The 23220-nt window shown below is 33.9% G+C and overlaps 1 protein-coding gene across 1 annotated transcript in view; it reads left to right on the forward strand.

Annotated features, from left to right (window-relative positions):
• Positions 1 to 23220, forward strand: part of ADGRL2 (adhesion G protein-coupled receptor L2) — a 486253-nt gene that overhangs the window by 253997 nt on the left and 209036 nt on the right. The gene's annotated exons all lie outside the window — the stretch shown is intronic.

The raw sequence follows: 23220 nt of genomic DNA on the forward strand, positions 1-23220 counted from the left end.
TAGTAGCTGAGCAGAAGGGGAAGGGACTTCCCTCACATTGGAAGATCCCTTCAAACAAGGGGTTCCTGACCGGGCTGTAAGGGGTCAGATTCCATGTGCGAACTGTTCGACACCTAAAGAAGCTAAAGAAATCAAGGCCAAACATTTATATGCTTTATATTAGTTTGCTATGTGGCCATAACAAAATACCATAAGCTTAAACAACAGAAATTTGATTTCTCTCAGTTCTGAGGGCTTCAGGTCCAAGATCAAGGTGTTAGCAGGTTTTATTTCTTCTGAGGCCTCTCTGCTGGGCTTGCAGTTGGCCACTTTGTATCCAACCTTCCTCTCCTAATAAAAACACAAGTCAAACTAGGTTAGGGCTCACTTTAATGGCTTCAGGTTAATTTAATTGCCTCTTTAAACATCTTATACTTAAGTACAGACACATTCTGAGGGCTTCTCCAAAGGAATTTTGGGGGATACAATGTAGCTGATGACATGTTTTGTAGTGGATTGAATAATGTTCCCCCAGTAGATAGGTCCACTGGGAACCTCTGAACATGACCTTATTTGGAATAAGATCTTTGCATGTATAATTAAGTAAAGATCTCCAGATAGGTCACCCAGACAGACCCAGGATGAGCTCCAAATCCAATGATGTATGTCCTTATAAGTAAGAGAAAAAGGGAAGGCACACAGAGATACAGAAGAAAAGGGACTATGAAGACAGAGGCAAAGATTGGAGTTACGTGTCCACAAATCAAGGAATACCAAAGATTGCTGGCCCCTAGAGAAGCTAGGAGAGAAGCATGAAACGGATTCTCTTTCAGATTCTCTAGACCCTGTTGACAGCTTGATTTTGGACTTCTCACCTCCATAACTGTGAGAGAATATATTTCTCTCATTTGTGCTAATTTTGTGTGACAGCTATAGGAAACTAATGCAGATATTGGTACAGGGAAATAATAAACACAGCTACCATGTACTGGTGACTTTCATGTGTGAGGCACTATACTAGATATATATTATCTCTTAAATCCTTTCATCATCTATGTGAGATAGGTTCCATTTTATTCATTTTACAATGAAAACACTTAAGTTTAAAGAGATATGAATACATTCCGGTAAGAGAAACAAATAGTAAATGTTAAGGCTGGGATTGAAACTGACATCAGTTTGACTCCATGTTGTGATCATTCCACTATGCAGCACCGAACTCACAGATTAAAGTATCTTGGAGCTATGATGAATTTAAAATTTCGTGCTGTAAAGGCTCAACTTGTTGAGTTTAGGCTGTAAATCACAGAACCAGTTACAGACAAGAGGCAGGTAGAAGAGTTATCCTCCCTCAATATTATAGGGAATGCCTTGCCCAAGCATCATTCCGTAACTACAGCAGAGGGACGAGGTCACCCTTTTCTCCTAACTCCCTGTACCACTTGGGGTTCCTATGATTTTCTCCCTCAAGGCTCAGCTGAACCTAATCTCACCAACAATTCATTTTTGGGCAAGACTGTGCTTTTCCTTGACAGACTATTCTGGACTCTGGGTATCATGAACAGACCAGAAGTGGTCACTGAGGACAAGTAGATCGGTAATAAAAACAGAGACAACAGCTGGAGTTTTATGTGAACATTCCTGCGCCACCCACTTATAAGGTTTTCCTCTTCTCCATTTATAGTTCTAGAAAGTCTCCGTCAATCTCAGCGTCTCCACAAGGCTCCAGTTGGTAACTTTTGCCATGTTGATTGAACCCAATTTTTCTAACTTATTTGGCTCAGATACTTCCATATATTTATGTATTTCCAACTCATGGAATACTTTCATTTTCCAGCTCCTCTAAAACCCATAACACTATCGGCATGACCTGAGCGCACAAATACAAGCTGACTGAACAATCAATAGGATACTAGCCATGGAGCTTCTAGGGTTATCCTGGCAAGGCAAACCTTTCCGAGCTGGCCTTCAAAGTTAAAACAATATATATCTGTTTCTATTTATAACTGTCAAACTAGAAGGTATCCAAACTTCCCAACCCAGAATATATTTACCCCATAGAATATTATTGCTGAAATTACCAAATGATCCTTGATATTTCGATACAACTAAAGACTTAAGAATGAACTGAAACCCAGGTTAGAATGCAAAATTGGAAACAATCTGGTAAGAAAGATCACAGCAACCTCAGATCTAAATTTAAGTAATGATGATGTCAGAAAATAAACAAACTCTGTATATCCTGCAATGCAGAAAATAGATCAACATTGCCTAAGTATGTCTTTATGGTGCCACACAATTTGACAGGATCTAGATATAGGTCAAGATTGAATGCTGAGCTAACTGACAAGCAATATACCAACCAATGTCTCTTATATCTGGGTCTTAATTCTCAGAACTGAAAGAATGACAGATTCTCTGAGCTAGCCCTTATCCTTTCACAGTAATGCCTAGCATTATACTTAGAAAGTACTGAAGACACTCTTCAGTCTCAATCTGATTCTCCATCAGTAGGGCCAGCCTAACACAAGGAAAGTCAATGAAACAACGCAACGCAATGAAACAACAATGAAAAATGAAACCTTTCCACAGATTTCTAGAGACTTCTCCATCTACACCTAAAACTGAGAGATTGTATGCATGGTGTTCACTATCAGGACCTTCCAGAAAAGTAGGCACAAAGGAGTTGGCATGGCAGTTAAGGTGAGCCTTGGAAGAGGCCCCTCCTATTTCAGTGGGGTATCCTTCCTTCTGTTACTCATCTGGAGGTTCCACATTTCCTCATTCTGTATAATGATCCTGAGATGTGGTGTGATTCTTTTCCCTGTCTTTTCCTGATGCAATCTGGCATTCTAACGCCTGTGTTCCTGACCTCACCTTAAGCCCTGAACGTCGTGCTCTGTACCTGGAACCCTTAACCTGGTGACCTAAGTGATCAGTTCCCTAGATTCTATTTTCGCAACAATTAACCCCGTTATGGGGCTCCAGCCAGAAGGCTTGGGCTACCTCTGTTGTCACTCATTCCACCAGGTGCTCCTCTACGCCTGCTGCCCCAGGGACCAGCAGCCTAGTGCTCTCTTGAGAGTGTTGGTGCTTTTGCTCTTAGAATAAGCAGGCCAAGAGAAAGAGCTTTGCCAAAAAGACCTTTTAGGCTGGCAACTGTAGACAAGGCCATCTATTCAGCATGAACCAAGTCAGCTAAGCGAACCTGACAGACAGAAAACAAAGCAAAGCAAAACCACAACCTCACATAACAAAAGTTGAATTAATTAACTCAGTTATCCTAGGGCAACCTTTGTTGTCTAGACTGCAGCCTCTCAAGTCAAATCAGAGTTCCACCCCTGGTTTCACCACTTGCTACATGACCTTAGGCAAACTATTTAACTAAACTCCTTAGTTTCCTCATCTTAGAAAAGAGGATAGATGTGTTAGCCGGCTAAAAATGAAATCATTCATGTAAGCATCCTCAGTAGTGCTCGCACATAGCAAGTGCTCAATAAATTATTAATGGTTTGATAGAGCCCATCAACCCATTTCCTCTACTTTAGACACAAAGCTATCAGCTCACTCAAAAAAAAAAACCAAACAAAAAACAAAAAGCCCTGGCCTGGACCAGTGAGATGGAGCCAGAATAAGATCTTATTAACTATTTATATTAGGACATAATGAAAACTAATCTTTTCTACCCCAACTCTACACTATGGGAGGCAGAGAAAAGTAGAAAATGAGCCTAACCTGTTAATGGTGATTGATACATACTGACCGATTGATACATAAAGGTTAATGAAGTGAGAGATACTTGCCCCAGCAGAGGCCCTACAAATTCCAAGCTTAGACTCAACTCTACTCAACATGCCAAAGAAATCTCTACAATGCCTCAGTGTTTCTCAACAGGAGAACTCTTGGGATGAAGTCACTTTAAAGAAAAGAGTGTTGTTTATGTGTTTTTCTTCCAAATGATTCTCTGAAAAAAACCTTATTATTCTGTTTCCATCGATTAAACAAGGCTTTATTAAATGCCTACTGAGTACATAGCCCTACTGGGTGCATATTCACTTAAAAAAGTTTGCTTGAATCAGAACAAACCACAATGAATGTCTAAGATTCTTGAATATGACTTCTAGTCTATTTAATAACAATGTCTGAAGTGGTAACTTATTTTTGATCTCTGAGTAGTAGCCATTAACTCATATTGCTTAAAACCAAAGTTTTCCTTGTGGTTATTTTTCTAAAGCTAAATCAAACTCTTTGGCTTGGCAATATTTGTTACAGCTTCAATGGCTTTTGGCCTGAACTATTGCACTGAAGAAGAAGCCTAATTGAGTTGAGAGAACAGCAAGGTTATTCAGACATAGATTTGGAGGCCGGACATACACACAGACATGACTCAAAGGTTATAAGCCCCCATAATACTTACTGTTTGTACTATACAGACTTGCCACTTAGCTCCAGCCAACACTCACATTTAATATTTGGAAGTTAAACCATTTGGAATGCTTTCTCTACTATATCCCCTCCCTGGATGACGTATCTAGGAGATCAGTTGCTATGAATAGAAGTGAGGGAGATTTTGAGAGGAGAAAGGCATGCAATATAGGAAAAGGGATGAAAGAAGTTCAGATCTCAAAGAGAGTAATAGAGGAGAAGGGTCACAACCTGCAAGTTGAGTGTGGAAAAGCGGAGTGATGGATTATCGAACAGAAGGGGAAAAGGCATGGTTAAATGTGTCTATTACCACTGAAAGAAGGTCTTCATATGGAAAAATAAATACACTCTAAACTGGAGTGTTCTGTTTTCAGTACACTGAATGGTCCCATACCCCTTTTGTGTATTATAGGCTAGAGGCTAACCTCAGGTGAAGACAGGACAAGGGAATTCTAAGAAAAGTGACAGGTTATAGAATAAGGGTAAAGAAAATTAGAGTGAAATGAAGTTGAAGAGTGAAGCCAAAATAGATATAAGAAATGGGAAGGAAACAAAGAACCAGTGATTTTTTTTAAAGCATATATTATAAAGGAAAAGAAAAGCATACAAAAATAATTTTATGATTTCCTTGAAATTTAGAGTCATCTTACTTTTCAGAAAACAGATCTTTGGGGAGGTGTATGTTAGCATCTTGAGCACTCTCCATTGAGGTACTGAAGCTTATAGTTCAGGGAGATGCGGTCTTTACATTTCAAGATCCATACCCTGAGATCAACTTTCACATAGTAATGATTATATACAAAACAACATAATTAGATGATTCAAATACATTTAATTGAGTATTGCCTTTACTTCTTACAAGACTTGGAATCTTTTGCACTTAAAATTTAAAGGTACATGTGAATTTTATACAAACTTATCCTCTTTTTCTCTAAAACCTAACATAGTAATAGTTGCTAAATTTTCCAAAGAAGCTATATTTTTCTAAGAGAAATCGACTGAATACAACTTCTAAATATTTCTAACCAAGAAGACTTCAACATTCAATCAAGCTAAAGTAATTAGTGTGGTGATTATCTGAACGCCTTTGACGTCAAAGTCTTACTGCAGAATTTCAAAATTCACTTCACTCATATATAAGTAGACATGCTTTTTTTCTACTGTAATATAAAATACATATATTAAAATTTTATCAAAAAATTGAATACAAAAAGGAAAGTGCATACGTTGCGAAGGATTTTGATAAAATTTAATTTGTTTTCAAATATCTTATTATTTATGAAATATATAAAACATAAGTTAACTGTGAATGTGGTTGGTGTATATTTTACTATTTGTATGACAAAAAACTGAAGCTTTACTGCTGTGGGTTTACATTAGCTTGTGCATTTTTAAAAGGCAGAAGTATGTATTACAATGAAAAAAGAAAAGAGGGACCAGAATTTGGAAAACCTATGTTTTAGCCTCAATCCTCCCTTTGTCTACTAGCTGTGCTCTTTGTTTATTTCTTTTCTTTTAAACTGAGAATAAAGTGTTACCCACCTAATTTGTTGAGTATATAAAAAATGTTGTAATCCAAATCTGTATAAACACATGAAAATAATTAGTTATTTAAATGTAGTTACCCTCAGAGTCATAAATGACTTTACTCATTAAAGTTTTGTTATCCAACACATGACTAATTCTCTTTTCTTCATATTGTCAAATCCTTGGACTTTTCTTCTACTAGTGGAAAAGTGGGAAACAGAAAAGAGAGATGAAAACATTTCACTTTTCAAGTCAATGACTTTATTATCATATATTAAACTACTCTGGTTGAGAATTTTCGGGGTGACAGCATTGAATTCAACACTTGAAATCAAGCGTTTGATGTCTTATTTGTACCTTTGCCTTTAAATGGCATTATGTGAAGAATGGAAGTGAAGAATGCAACAAAAAAATAACTTATTCCAGAAATGAACATTCCCCCAAAGGAAATTGTTTGCAGTTAGGCTTGTTATTATCATTCCAGTATTCAGCATAGTGAGGGATTGGGGAAATTTATGACAAGAATGAATGAAGAGATAAATGAATGTCTCTATCTTTACAAGAAAAAAATATTCTTCTCATATCTAATTATTTGCCATGGAGTCACTCTTACCAAAATTATCCGTCTGTCCTCAAATAACTGCTTTTCCCAGGATATCTGAATTGTGATTTATTGCCAAATGTAGAATCTACAGTCATCTTTTAAATTGTTTGGCAAATTCAGTAGTGACACATCTCTTCTACTTAATGCAGAGGTGACATTTCCAGAAACACTTAAAGAAAATAAGCACAGGAATTAGAGAACTTATAACCAAAAAAAAAAAAAAAAAAAAGGTGGCCCTATCCTTCCAAAAACAGTGATGTAAGAGGTAAGAAAGTTAAGAAACAAAGCTGAACAAATGAGTTTGGGGGGAAAGCTAGCCTTTTACAGAGTACAAGGAAACAGAAAGATTGAAGTACTTTTGGCCGGCCTAATGAAGGGTTTTGAAACTGAGGGCCCTTAGAGGAAACCTGGAATTAGAACAAGTTAAAGAAGTAAAGAATGTTGGGAATGAATGGAGAGAGCTTGTTTGTCTAGAGTTGGTGCCTTAATAGAGAAAAGGCAGCCAGATGCAATAGCTACTGCTGATAAATTGGCATGTATAAGAATGGGGGCAGGAAAGCTCAGTGCTAATGATGGTTAGAGGTTCTTTTTTTTTAAAGGAGCACATGAACTAATCCAAAAGAGTTACATAAAATTACAGTTCGCTTCCCCTCTCCCTCTTTCTCAGAATTGTTTAAAGAGAAGAGGGAGAGGAAAAGGAAAGGGGTAATTTATAGGATGTACCTTAGGAACTATTATTAGAAGAATAAAAAGAGAACTACTGGCAAATGTAAGTGCATTAGAAATGCAGTAATTAAAAGGTTCTATAAGAAAAAGTGAAAATCAGAGCTAACAGTCTTCTGTTAACCTACCGTGACTTATAATTCACATTCCACTTTTTTCTCCTAGCATAAATTTTCCTGTTCCATGTGTAATATCCACATGCAATTTTTTTTGTTGTTGTAACCCTATACATGTAGTAGTGTGGATGCTAATTTGTATTTGTATGTGCCTCTAGTTTGTCAGCTTTAATTTTAGGGCAGACTTTCTCTGTGCTTTGAAAAGAACCCAGCACGCTGCTCTGTTAGCAACTGATGTCTATTTTGGTAATACAGCAGTTATCAGTAAGTGATATGGAAAACAATGAAATGCATTACAACAGTGAAGGAAAGGAAAGGACAAGGATAGATGCAAGTGGCGATAAAGTGTTTTTATTCTGGGAAAACTCAGATGATACATGTTAGGAAGTGGGAAGTTAAGGTTATATTTTGGGGAAAAAAGTGGGAATAAGATCCATGCAAGGAGCTTGATGAATCACTTCTTAAGGAAATTAATCTGAAGGATGTTTAAGCAGTTTATGAAAACATGAAAGCACTTGTGTTTCTAAATCTTAAATTAAGGAATGTTCAAAATTTCATGAGAAATCAATATCTGTTAAAATACTGAGTATGTTTGGCATGTTCTAAATGCTATTTACATTAGCCCATTTAAAATGCTTCTAAATTGTATAAAATAGGAACTAATGGAACCCCCCCTACTGAATGAGAAACTGATAGAGATGTGAAACAGCTTGCCCAGCCACGTTAAGTGGTTAAGTGCAGAGATTTCAAATACAGGTTGAGTTTGGTTTTGAACACAGGTTGTATCCTGAACCATATGCACTGGTAACCACTATACCCTCTTTGTCCAGGAGAACCATAAAGATAAACTGTTACTATTGTAGGTGAAATTTTTACAAAGAAACCAATAACTGCATTTAAGTACCTCATTGAAAAAGCAGCACATGCTGAAGAAATAAGAAAGATCTTCGTGTTCTCTACTCCAGGGCTAAAGATGGTCTCTCCTGGCCTTATTGCAGCACACCAAATGCCACTCAAAAATAATGTTTCAAAGTACCTAGCTTATTACAAGCAAGTGTCTGAGACAGTGGTACAAGTGGAGCAAAAGGGTGAAACAGAACAACCAAACATTGCTATTTGGGTTCCTCTTTCTTCTGCTGTGCACTCTTTCTAAAATGTCTCTGGTTCCAGCTCAAATTAAATCTCATTAAATTATGGTTGAAGGGTTGTCATTTTTTTTTTTTTTTTTGGTATGCTATTTGAGATGTTGGTAATGTTTCATGAATTTTTAAATGTTATCCCCAATAGCCCTTGCACCTCATTTGTTCCAAAGACAACATAGAGAATAACTTTAGGACAAACCAAAGTACTCCAGCGCGTTAATCATTTAGCCAGGGATGAAGAGGAAGCATTTCAGAAGATAATAAATATGAAAGTGTTTTTCTGGATAACAGGGGCTTTGTTTCCTGGTAATCCTTGATTAATGGGGGATGAAAGACACTGAGGTTAGGAAATGAACACTTCATAATACTACCAACAAAACAGTTTAGCTTTTTAAACAATGTATAATTTACCAAAAACATAAGCACATAGCTCTCTTTTTCCCCATTTTTGTTTAATGATTTTTATTTACAATCTACTATAATTACACAAAATAGACATTTCTTATATCTTGTAGTTTAAGCTCAAATTTTATCTTACTAATATTAGAATTCTCAATTCTTTAATCTGCCTTACACTATAACCTATAGAGTCAGAAGAAAACCAAGAAGGAAACTTTTAAAGCAAATGTATTGTATTTAAAGTTCATGTATCTCTCTTGATCTATCTCTCTGAGAGGCAGAAGCTGTGTATTTTAGAAAAGTTATTTATCCTTTGTTAAGCATCAGCTCTCTCAGTTGTAAGATGGGAACAACAATGATTCTCCTTAGGCATCAAATACCACTGCAGTATACCTTTTGTCCTGTGGTTTCTATGCTGCCAGTGCTTGTATATTTTATCAGGGAACTTCTAAACAATCTGAGCTGTTTCTCCCTCCCCTTCAAATTTGCCATCTATAGGGTGCTTGGCTACTTTTGTAGTTGAAGTTTTAATAAATACTTGTATGACCTTGTTTACCTTGTAAAACGGCCTGAGACCAAAAGAGTACTGCTCTGTTCGTCAATTCAGAGAGGAGTATAAAAGCATGTCAGTATGCCAGAGGAAATATTTTAATGGACACAGGTGCTGCTTGGTTAAAGACAAAGGAAAATGCAGCTTATTATATAATATTATATTTAATACAGGGTGAAAAAAATGAAAGTTTAGGGTCATTTGCTGTATATTCTAACTGTGCTGTGGAGAGTTTTTTGTTTTGACCTTGATTTCTAGAATACCAGTTGTAGGTGAACATTATGCTTTTGTAAATATGTGTATAATATGTATACTAAATTATATACATTAGAAAGAAATAATTTATTAAAGTTGAAAGGATAAGGTGCTAAATATTATGAAGGCAAAATGAGTGAAGGGAACAAGTAATTTTAAAACTGTTAATCTATATTTTATAAAATGCCTTTGAGGATGAACTAGAAAAATGATGTGCTATTGTGTGAAGTATTCTCTATTTGAATAAATGTACTATTCAAAAGTCAAGGTATGATATAGTTATTAAAATATATTATTGGATTGTTCTAATAATTTAAAAGTGTAACAGTTATTTTGGCTATTTTTCTCTGTAAAAATGAGTAAACTAATTTAAAGTTATACTTTAAGCATTATTTATTTAAGGAATAATGTAGAATTACCAGGATTATTCCCACAAAATGATCTTTTCATTTTCTCTCACCTTTCTTTTTTCTCAAAAGTTATCATTTGAGAGGATATAATTTTTTAAAGAATCAAAAAAAATACAGTAATTTAGTGAAGACTTTTAATAATTTAACATGGAACATATTCTCTTATTTGACTGAAAAATAACGTTTCTTTTAATACTGTGTAAGTGTATATATATAGAGAGAAAGTGTGTAGAAATACATGAGGCTGGTAGATTTCTTTTTATTGGGCTTTTTGTTTGCTTAATTTTATAATCTTGGTTTTAAATGGTCACTTTAGACAAAAACTCACATCATCTTCATTTTACCAAAGACTGGAGATAAGAAAGTAGAAGTGATTTGCCCAAAGTTATATAACAAGAGATAGGAAGAGTTAGAGCCAAGTCTCAATATTCTTTGTCCAATAGTTTGTGTTTTTTTTTCAGATGGATGCTACTAACATGTTTACTAATATATCCTAGAATTTAAACACTTTCATATTCTTTCTTTCCTTTAACTGATAATATAAATTCTTTAAATTTATAATGATATCATTGGAGTAGACAGATACCCATTGAGCTAAGGAATAAAATCCTAATTTTGCTTGAGAATAATAGAAGACTTGGGACTATATCCTCAATTTAAATCATTAAAATAGAGTCATCATTTGTGGAGTTAGTGAAACACTTATCTGGAAAATAGCTAATGAACGATACGTAGATTTATAGATTCTGTCTATCTCAATCATTTCACTTTCTATTCATTCTTTTAAGGACATATGAGCTTTATCAGCATAATGTTTGAAGTAGAATTTAGCTACTATAAAAATACTTTTAAATAAAAACAATTTTTAAAAATTATGAAGATACTGTAATTCACATAGAAAATTCTAGCAATATAAGAGTTTTTTTAATTTAAAAATCCACTCAAATTGCTTTCCCAACTCTTTTTTTCCACTTCTATACCCAATTTGTCATCTCAATTGATATTTTTCCAGTCTTTACAAAATGATTTAGATGCAGCTAAGAGTTATTAATTTGAGCCAAAGATACTAAAGAAAAACAGAAAACAAATAGGAGAATAATATATTTCTCATTCTGAGAAAGAGATAAATGACAACCAGATGACAAGAAAAAAACTAAACAAACCATCTTTCTAAGACAGCCCACCTACCATCACCCCTGCTTGTTCACACTCTATTTCATCACCTTTATTTATTTTTCTTATTAATGCTTATCATAACCTGGCATACCACATATTGCCTATTTATTGTTCTTTTTCTCCCTCACTAAATGGTAATTTCCATGAGAAAAAGAAATTTGATAGATTTCTATTTTCTTAAATAATACTTGGCACATACAGAGGTTTCTTAAATATTTGTTAAATAAATAGACTGGAAATTGTTTGGGGAATATAATTTTATGGCTAACTGAATAAAATTATATTTGTTAAAATGATATCTAAAATGTCTGTAGTGAGCTTGGTAATATTTCTATTGTAACTGAGTTTCATATTCTTGTTTAGTGTCATAATTCTGAATACCATTTTTTATAGTATAATATTTAAGTCATGGGAGTTATGGTAAAATTCATACAGCCTTTATGACTGACACTGTTTTGAATAAATCTTCAATTTGGATGTGACTTCTTATAATTGGCCAATTTCCTTCAAAAGCAAGTAAGTAAAATATATTGATTAATTGAGAACTGCAGTTAATTGGGTTTTTACTAAAATTTATTATGTAGAATAGAGTAGGCACTCAAAAAATATGTCAAATATATGAAGTCTAGTTAGTTAAAAGAGACTTATTATTTTGTTTTAGTTTCTCAAATAAAAAGAAATTTTCAATTAAATATGAGGGCAATAGCATCATAGTCCACCCAGCAGACAAGTAAGCTATTTTAAAAATATCTCAAGTTCTTCTAATTCGCTTCTTTTTTATCTTCCTTTACCCTAGTCTATTTATTTTTCTCTCCCCTTTCTCTCCTGAAAAATTTAGTCCTAAACCTATTAAGTGGGACCAAGTAAGGAGGCTTCCATAGAGGTTGTGGGATGGGAAGCCCTCAGTGGCCTAAAGATCAGTGTGGAAATTCAAGGGAGGTGAGAAGGACGCCTGTGTGGAGCAGTTGGAGTGTTTAGCAGCAATAGGATATTCATTATACACAAGGATGTTGACAAAGAAGTAAACATATTTTTAAAATATTTATTTATTTTTAGAGAAAGGGGAAAGGAGGGAGAGAGAAGGGGAGAGAAACATTGATGTGTGAGCAAAACATAGATTGGTTGCCTCTTATATGCCCTTGGACCAGGGACCAAAGTTGCAACCCAGGCCGTGTGCCCTTATCAGGAATTGAACCAGAGGCCTTTTGCTTTCCAGGGCAATGCCTGACAAACCGATCCATACCAGTCAGGGCTTGAATAAGTAAACATGTTTAAAGTACTTGGAAGATAAGGTTTTTATTGTTGGAGAAAGTAGTTACACATATGAAAAGAGATAAACTACAATGAATTCTGTGGCACTGGTTTGGACATAAATACCAGTGTGAACTCCTGATGTATATATAATAGACATAGATGGCTATATGAATTTTTTCATTCATGTATTTCATTGGTTATAGATCCTGAGAATGATGAGACACCCCCTAACAATGGGCACAATTGCCTGCCAAATTTTGGTTTCTAAACACTCTTTTTAACAAAAAGTCCCCAGGACTCCTTGGGAAAATAGCTGATTCCAGAGCTAAGGCATGAAATGGAAAATGAGCCTGGAATATCTTATTGTGCCAAAAGTATGAAATACTCAAATAATGCCAAAGATATGTCAAAGAAAGAAAAAGTCAGATAAAGGGGAAGTACACTGGCCATATCTGAAACTATTTGAACATCAAAGTGAATAATGGTAAGAATAAACTATAACCTATAAACTATTTATTATTTGGATAAAATGGATATTCATGAGTCCATACTGATATAAAGAAATAAGTTGAAAGTTAAGGTACTTCCCACAATATTCTTACAAAAATGGGGGAAAAGAACAAAATTACAGTGATCATGAGATTAATATTAACATCCCAAGCAATGTGCAAAAAGATAGGATGCATTGGGATGAATACTGAGTCATTTTTGCTATTTTCCTGCCGAAGACAGACAATGTGAATCTAATAATGAGTAATTAGAAGACAAACCTAAAACAAGCAACATATTACAAAATAACTAATTTGTAATCTTCAAAATGTCAAATCCATGAAAATCATGGAAAAACTAAAGAAATCTTCCAGATTGAAAGAGATTAAAGGGGCATAAATAACTAACTCCAATGCTTGATTCTAAACTAAATCCTTTTACCATAAAGAACATTACTGAGACAAGTAGCAAAATTTTAATGTAGTCTGAAGATTATATGGTAGTGATGTATCAATTTTCTGATTTTTATGGTTGTATTTCAGTTGTAAAGAAAAATTTCCTTGTTTCTAGGAAAAATATGTTAAAGTATTCAGAAGTAATAGGTCATTATGTTAGAAAATTACACTCAAATAACTCAGGAAAAATATCATTTGCACTGTAGTTGCAATATTTTTGTAACTTAAAATTGTTTTGAAGTAAGAAAATAATTTTAAAATTTCTATTCAATATCTTCCATGAAATTTTGTCATAATCCTAAAAAAGTTTTCAGGTTAATTTATTTAAAAGGTCTTTCATATTTAGTAAATTTTTATAATACAATATGTGGTATATAATGCAGATATGTCTCCCTCATCCCCCTTTAAAAATAAAGTGGAAAAATAATGAGAAAGAGCAATTATATTTTGTGTCCATTACAATTAGAACAAAACCTCTTAGAGTTTTGGTACTATGGCTTTAGTGGTGGTTTTCTGTTTCCTTTTGTTTTATATTAAAGGCTTTGCTATACACTTTTGCAGAAGGAGCTAAAGAACTACAATAGGTATTAAGATATCAATGAATATTATCAAAACAGAAAATTATGATACTCCCTAGGGACAGAAAGCTGGTAAAATTGATATGTGGACAGGTAACATTTTAAGTTTACATCCATCAATATAATAAAATTATTTTCAAAAAGCTTGCCAAATAATAGATTACAATGTTCCCTGGCTGCATAAACTTAAAGTGAATGCCAGCAAGAATAGTCATGCATGAGGAGAATCCTAGGATTGTGCTGCAGATATCACTGAGTCTATTCAATGTTATAGATGTCTGGGAGTGCCACAGATGCAGCCAACATTAGACCAGCAACTAAATTTATGGAGTGGGGCTTGAATGTGCTATCAAGATGGATTTACCCAAAAGTATATTGGTGTACTCAGGGAAATTGGATAATTTTCTTTAAAATGAAATATGAAAGTATGTAATTTCATTGATCAATGTGTCTGTTCTTATGCCAGTACCAAGCTCTTTTGATTATAGTGACCTTGTAGCATAGTCGATTTGGGGAATTGTGATCCCTCCTACTTTGTTCTTCCTTCTCAAGATTGCTGAGGCTATTCAGGGTCATTTTTTGTTCCATATAAATTTTTGAAATATTTGTTCTATATCTGTTAAATATGTCATTAGCATTTTAATAAGAATTTCATGAATCTATAGATTGCGTTGGGTAGTATGGACATTTTAATGATGTTAATTCTTCCAATCCATGACCATAGTATATGCTTCCATTTATTTGCGTCTTCCTTAATTTCTTTCTTCACTGTTCTATAGTTTTCTGAGTACAGATCTTTTACCTTCTTGGTTAAGTTTATTCCCAGGTACTGTATTTTTCTCGTTGCTATAGTGAATGGGATATTTTCCTAGTTTAATTTTATGATATTTCATTGTTGTTGTACAAAAATGCCTTCGATTTCTGAATATTGACTTTGTATCCTGCTATTTTGCCAAATGTACTCATTAGGTGGAGTAGTTTTTTGGTGGAGATTATAGGATTTTCTGTATACACCATTACATCCTCTGCAAATACTGACAGTTTTACTTCCTCCTTTCCAATTTGGATGCCTTTTATTTCTTTTTCTTGTCTGATCACTGTGACTAGAACTTCCAGTACTATGTTGAATGAAAGTGGTGAAAACACCCTTTTCTTGTTCCTGATCTTAAGGGAAAAGCTTTTAGTTTTTGTCCACTGAGTATAATATTGGCTGTAGGTTTCTCATATATGGCTTTTATTTTGTTGAGGTATGCTCCCTCAATTCCCACTTTACTGAATGTTTTTTATCATAAATGGATGCTGGATTTTATCAAATGAATTTTCAGCATCTATTGATATGATCATGTGAATAGTGGCACTATTTACAATAGCCAAGTGCCAGAAAAAATCTAAGAACCCATCAGTATGAGTGGATCAAAAAACTGTGGTACATTTACACAATGGAATACTATACAGCAGGAATAAGGAACTCCTACCTTGTGACAGCATGAATGGAACTGGAGAATATTATGCTAAGTTAAATAAGCCAGTTGGTGAAAGGCAAATACCATATGATCTCACCTATAAGAGGAAACTAATGAACAAAATAAACTAATGAAAAAAATAGAACCATAGGCATGGAAATATGGAACAGACTGACAGTGACCAGAGGGGAGGAAGGAGGGGGATAATGGTGAAACTAAGAGGAAGGGACTAGTCAAAAACCATGTATGAATGACCCATGGACATGGACAACAGTGTGGGGATTGATTGTGGGGGTGGAGGATGGGATTAGCGGAGGAGGGCAAAGGGGGAAAAATTGGGGCAACTGTGATAGAATAACAATAAAAATTATAAAATAAATAAATAATTAGAGTTTAAAAAAAGAAAGTATGTAATTTCAGAAATTATGATATTGCAATATCAAGTTTGGCTGTGTGTAATTTAAATGTTAACAATTTAGAATATTAAACTAATGTAGTAGAATACATTAAAATATTTCACTTGTATTTGATCTTTAGTTGGTCAATCAAGAATTAATTTTTGTTATATCTGACACTTAAAATATCTAGAAGATCATCATTATTTTTCTTATTACTAGTAAAAAATCACAGAGATTGACTATCTTTCTTAAAGGCAAAGAAAGTTTAAAGGATGCTATCTTTTGAATATGCCTTTCCATTTGGGGGTACTCTTTATTCTTCTAGGAAATTAAGTTGTGGTATGAAGAATCTGGAATACAACTGGAGAGGTGAAGTATATGGGAGCCGAGGTTATCTTAGATTTGCTGGCCTTTCATCAAAAAGACTTTGCCTCACTCATATCTAAAAGTCTGCCAGCCCATAGGGAATTCTGTGGGTCAGGCATTATGGTATGCTGATAGAAGCCCAGAAATAATAATAAATCTCCATGAACTTTATAGAATCTTTCTTAATTTGTTAGAATATTAAGTTTTCAAAAATATGATTTGAAGAAATTTATAGTGTCCACTTAAGAAAACACCCAGAGTTCCATGCTACTAAGGATAAAGTAGATAAGTAACACATTGCAGTTCATTCAAAATAGACTTTTGCCCTACACCTATGGAAATTTAAACAAATTATTTATTCTCTTTGTGTCTCATTGTCTTTATATGCAAAATAAGGGCAATAACTCCCAAATCATAAGATTGTATGAACATTAAATGAAACAACATGTGTAAATCGCTTAAACCAGTACATGGGACACAGGAAACACTCACTAATTCTTAGCCATTATTATACTTATGGGGGATCAAGGAACAAAGACCAAGCTATCAAGCAAAAATAGAAGCTACACCAAGAAATCAGCAACTTCTTAGAACATGTGTTGATTGATCACTCTTGGAATAAACATTTATTATATGTAGCTGACACCATATTAAAGCACACAAGTACTCTTTTTGTCTATAAAAATGGAGATGGTAATAGCAGTATTCCTCGCAACATTCTTATAAGAATTTAGTTATAAAACTTAGCAATTTTCTTGGCACTACTAATAAACACTAAAAACCCCCACTACCTGAACAACTATTGCTAATCATTAATATTATCATTGTGATCTAATAAAAGAAGATTTTGAGAGATACATTGAAGGCATAATTATAATTCTATTGTAAGAACAGAACAGAAGAGCTAACACTTCAAGTCTTTTTAAGAATGAATATGGTTTTTCCAGATGGAAAGGAGGTGAAGAACATTCGTGGATTCCCCATGTGTTTTACCTAAACTTGGCTTGTTTTCAAAGAGTCACTGGACCCACAATTATTCCACTGAGAAAGTGCTTCTGAATTAACCATGTCCACATAAACTAATCAATCAACAAGTAATTAAGCACCAAATCTGTGAAATATTCAGATAAAGTGTAAGACAGCCTTCCAGATGGTTTTCCTATATCTACAGTCTCCCTTCTTTAGCATACTTTTTATGTAGTTGACATACTAATACTCCTAAATGCAGTTTTCGTCATCCAAAACTGTCTAAGAACATAAAGTCATTCTCAAATAAATGCCTGCTGTATCAAAGCCAGATGACTCTGTTCAGCTTTAAGGATTCTATAGTCTTGCAGTTCAAAGTATCACCAACACCAACATCACCTGGGAACTTGTTAGAAATAGAAAACCTCACAACTCAATCCAGACCTACTAAAGTCTGTAGTTTAACAAGATCCCCAGGTATGCAAATTAAAGTTTGAGAATCACTGTTCTACAACATCCATTATTCTAAACCAAACAAAAATCACTAACCCCTAACACAACCTACAGTCCCATCAAGAAGAATTAAATACTTTCATTAATATTTTTGCATCCAAAGCAATCCCTTTGCTCATGTTGTTAACTCCACTAGACATATACCGTTATTCCTCCCCGCTTGCTAAGTCCCATATCTTACACCAAACAAAGGCCATTTCAAGCCACGCTAACCTTGCCAAACACTTCTTGCATTTAGATCAAAACCATTTCATTCATTATTCATTGAATAATCATTTCCTGAATGCTTACAATTGTTTACCCAGCCATGTTGCACTGGCCAGGATGCAAACAAAAATGTAGACTTTCCCTGCCCTCATCAAGTTCACAGTCAGTGCGATAATGGTTCAGTAAATATACCTGAGGTTCCACAGGCAAGAAGTGGAAATCGGTAGATGGAGGGGTGCAAGACAATACTGGATAAGAATACATAATTTGTGCTTTCTGTTGTTGTTCAAACTACTTAAATAAAGGAAGTGATGTTAAAATATAGCTTTCTGTGACATGAAATAGATTAAACATGTCAACTGATAGAGACAAGACAAACACAAGAGATGGAGTGCTTGATTGTTTCATGTCAATTTCACAATCACATAGACCATTGCAAATCTTTTTACAGACCAGCAATGATATTCTTCGTTCATTCAACAAATACCAGAATTTTAAAATAGCTCTATTTTTCTTCTTCTAACTCCTTAGGTTTAGACATGGTAGGCACTAAATAAATACTTATTGATTGAAGACAGTCTTTAATTTCAAGTTGGGGACTAGGTTTGCACACATGGAACAACCATTGCACAAAATACAGTCCTTTCCTGCTACTGCTGCTATTCATGACATAAGGAAACGCTCATGAATTTGCAATGACACTTTAGTTTACTAGTAGTGTCTCTTGGATCAAAAAGTTCCTCCAGGGTGCCATGGAAGTTTCTGTTTCTCTCTAGCTAATGTTTGTGTTCGCCAGATACTGTGTTGGAGCACAGCCAACCAAATGGAATTGGCTAGTAAAAGCATTTGTGGGTGAGCATTTTGGAAACAAATTTCAAGACCATTTGCCAGCAAAATCTCAGCAGGTGGAATTTTAAACAACATAAGTTAGTGTACACATCTAACCTGGAGGGGCAGGTGAGATAAAATAGTTAACAAAGTATATAATATCTCATATTCTTTGAGAGTAAAAGTTAGCTTTCCTTGTTATTGTGAAACTAGTCATCAATTCTTTAGACAGAAACAGATGCTTCTCCTAGACAGCCATTCTTCAAAAGATCTCATGCTCCAAAAGCAATGGAGTAAATTAAGGTTCAATATTATGCAAGACTTTCCCTTGGTTCCTTCAATGTGATTCGAGAATGAAGTCACAGAAGAAAACTTCAAAACCAAGCATAGTAAAAATACTATTTCTAACTAACAGAAACCAGAACTCTATTGAACTTTGTGTCACACAAAAAGTACACATTATTTTGACTCAAGAATCAGCAATTTCCTCGTATATATATAGTCTTAAAATTGGTTACAACTTTATCTTACTCAACAAAATTGCTGAAGATGAGCATTCCCACATGATGCACAATTTTCTCTTCATCTTCTAATTTCTATGGACTCAGAAGAAAAACTCGGGACACTTAATTGAACAATTAATATTTCGTAAGAGAATATAGAGTTTGAGGAGAGTGCCAAAATCTTCCTTTCATCCAGAGAACCGATCTAACATAGACAGTGGTGCCTGCATTTTCTGGCAGGCACTCCACTTTTAGGTAGAAGAGCCAAGTCAAAACAGAAAGGGGAACTCATTCTTCTCCTCTAGGCACTCCCTGGCATCTACTGAGGCCCTTGAAAGAATGCCAGTTAGGACCAATTTACGTGTTTCCTTGGAGGTTTTAGACAACTCTTCACTAAGAACTGTTTGGTTTCCTCATTTAGACAATTCTCCCGAGTAGGATTTGCAAACTTGCTGCTGAATGTGCTGTTTGCAGATCATGGCTAAGTTTCCATACCGACATAAAACACTGGTACTTGAAAAATTCATTAAGAAGTGACTCACCTTAACTCCAGACCTAAATTTGTGGAGTGATTCTACTATATTTTTTATAATCTTGTCCCAGAATTCAAGCAACAGAAAATAAAAGAGTTCATATGCGAACAGTTCATGGAGTATGCCTAGCCAAGGAACTTGTTGCTTCGTACCTTGTGCCATTGTTTATACACTTTGAATTGTTTTGAGCTTTTCTTCATACAGAGCTGGAATCCACGTCTCTGGACTTCTACCATTTGTCTTAGTTTTCTAAAACATTACTGTCTCCTTTACATAAGAATGCTTCTAAAGTTATATGGCTTCCAAACTTCAACATGAATGAGAAATCAGCTTTTCAATAACCACATTTTGAACATAGTCTGTTACTCCTTGGCTCAATTAAACTTAAAAAAAAATACATAACACCTGCATTTTAAATAATCTTTTTTATGTTTAGTTTATGTTTGGTTCAATTTTGATTGAATACCCTATTTAGTCATCTGTGTTACATAAGATACAATCTAGAAATCCTTTATTAAAACATCATATGGTAGACCCAGCTACAGAAAGTATCTTTGAAGCTGCCTATATTAATGAAAACTTTTCTAGACACTACCAAATGGTGACTGAAAAAAATATGCTAAATATTACAGTTAGCCACTGGTATAAAATTTTTCACCAGAGAACTACACACTTGAGGATAAAACGCTTACTATCTAAATATATATTTTAGCAGCCACTAAAATTGTTAGGAAGATGTCAAATCACTGCCTCTTAATTACACTTTAAACATTTTTTATTACATAGGATCAATTAAAATATAGGTGTTATTTGCAAAATTCCAAAAAACTGTTTGAAAATGTAATTTCTAACACTTGAAATCAGACTCAAAGACAGTTTAAATATTTCTTATATGCCCACAAAAGCTTCCCTAGTCTTTTGAAAAATGCTAATATGATAATTTGTCCAACAATGGAGATGGCTAGTATTCACCCAAGTGACATCAGCAATTTAATGCATCATGACTTTTTTTTTCATTACAAGGGTATTACTGAGGCTTGACCAAGTTATCTGCATGTTTGGCCCTCCATTTAAGTTTAATACTCTACAGTAACCCTCCTGTATCAGGTTTTGCCCCGTCTTCACTTATTATCCTACTTTCTCTTAGTGCTTTCAAGAAATAGAAAAAGCCTCTTTGATGTATATTCAGGTAGAAGGTAAATAATTCAGTAGGCTTATTGAGGTTTGGTTTTGAATGTTGGAAGTTGCTGTCTTTACTCATTTGCTTGCCTGTTGAGGTCAGATGACCCATAGAAGTGACTTGTTGGGGTGTGTTTGAATTGGAAAAAAAAGAAACCTTCTAATAGAGGAAAGGTGACAGAAATAACAAAAGAAAAAAAAATAAAGTACGAAAGTCCAAATACATATTTCTATCAAGTCTAATACTTGTCCAATAAATACAAGCCTCCCTGAAAATATTTGTATGTGCGGGTGGAGGCAAGTTGCCCATTAAATTGTAAGAAGCGTTATCATATTCATCAGGACTTGGTTGTAAATTTGACTACACAGTTTTGGCTCATAGAGAAATGAGGAGGAAATATCTGATTAAAGTGTGCATTGCTGCTGAGGCAACTGAGTGTTGCCATAGCGATTGAGATGAAATGTGCAAGAAGTGAGATAATTAAATCTAACCCCTTTAATAGTTTTAACAGTCAGCGCACTGCCAATAGAAAAAGTTAGCTAAGGTATTAAGATAAAACACAGATCTCATGGAAACTCTTCTTACTTGTATTTTGTTGTATCCTTTCTAAATACATTGCTTTAGGTGTCTAATTTGAGTGTTCTCTTTTAATAATCAAATACAGTTTTGACCTTGGTCTGCAGCTGCCTAAAATTTCTGCTGGTTTATTGTATCATGGGAGTAGACATCTATAAAAAATATCCAATTTTTTCCCTCTGGTTTTTAAAAAATGTGTATTAAAGCCAAAGCTGTCATATTTGAGCTTGGAATTCGATAACATCTAGAACGTGCTGCCCTCTTCAGGAGCTGGTGCTTAAAAATACTTTGATAATTTTTTTAGCCATTTAGAAATTATAAATATGAGTTGTAATATCAAAAGTTGTATTAATAATTATTTAGGAATAAAAACCACATACAATAAAGCATTTCTAAGTGTAAATTTTTCCTCATTAAGGATCTTTCATTAAAAAATCAATAAATATAAAAGTTGGAAATAAATGAATATTTATGATTAACTATGAGAAAGTTTCCTTAAAAGAAACTATACCCATGGAGAGAATTTCTAAAATATTACAGAACTTCAGACTTCCACATTGACTATTCAATATTTCTATAAAATATCTAAAAAAATAATATATTGTCTACGTGAAAATCTTAAGTAAGATGCACTTTAAATCTTAATTTTATTCTCCAGAAAAAAAGTCAGTAAATTTGTGAACATCAATATTTGTAGTTTGAAATTTTCACTAGTTTTAATTTGAAGAAATATGATTTTTCTTGGAAATAATGATTTCAAATTACATTAACACATTATAATTTTTATTCAAAATACTTCACCTGAAAATAATATTGAAGGATATGAAGTGTCATCATCGAAAAATTCAAACATATCCCTTTTCTGTGTATGTTATCTATTAAAATTTTCTTAGCTATCATCTAGTTTTGGCAGAGGGAGATGAACTCAGTATGTTTTTCTCTAAAATAAGTTTTTCATACTTGAAAAATAAAGAAACAGAAAATGACAATAAATTAAAATCATTAATTATCAAGATACAAGAAAAGCGTATTTTCTTAATCTTAACATGTTCCTTTATGTCCAAACTATTGAGCTTATTTTGTATTAATTATTAGATGTGAAAATAAGTATTAATTTAAAATTTTAAAAACAAAAAAATAAACAACAAATACCATTTCAAAATACAATTTTGTTCTAATTCTTATGTGATGCAATTAAAACCTTGCTTATAATCAACAGAAAATAATAAGAAAAATGGATTGTTCTTTATTATCATTTATTTAGTGTGGAAAAGTAGGAGCTAGGACTCCTAATTTGGTTTCTCAGCTTTTACATCAGATTTTTAGTTCAAGATTCTAAACAGGAAATTAACTTACATGTAAATAGATGTAATGAGTAGACTGGCCCTCAATTTTCCTTTATAGTTTTACATACTATACAGCTGTCCCATGTGTATCAAAACTCAAGAGCTAAAGGGGAGAAGGGAAACAAAAGCTATTGACAATATTTTCTTCATTCTATAATATTTCTTTTGTGGAGAATATAATGTTTTATTCTTGACTTTGAAAGTACTTAACACAAAAATTGCTTAATTCTAAAGTAGCTCTGTCCAAAGGTATGTAATA

The sequence above is a fragment of the Pteronotus mesoamericanus genome, unplaced genomic scaffold (assembly GCF_021234165.1).
Source record: "Pteronotus mesoamericanus isolate MK-2021 breed Mesoamerican mustached bat unplaced genomic scaffold, CSHL_Meso_final contig_181, whole genome shotgun sequence".
Taxonomy (NCBI): Eukaryota; Metazoa; Chordata; class Mammalia; order Chiroptera; family Mormoopidae; genus Pteronotus; species Pteronotus mesoamericanus.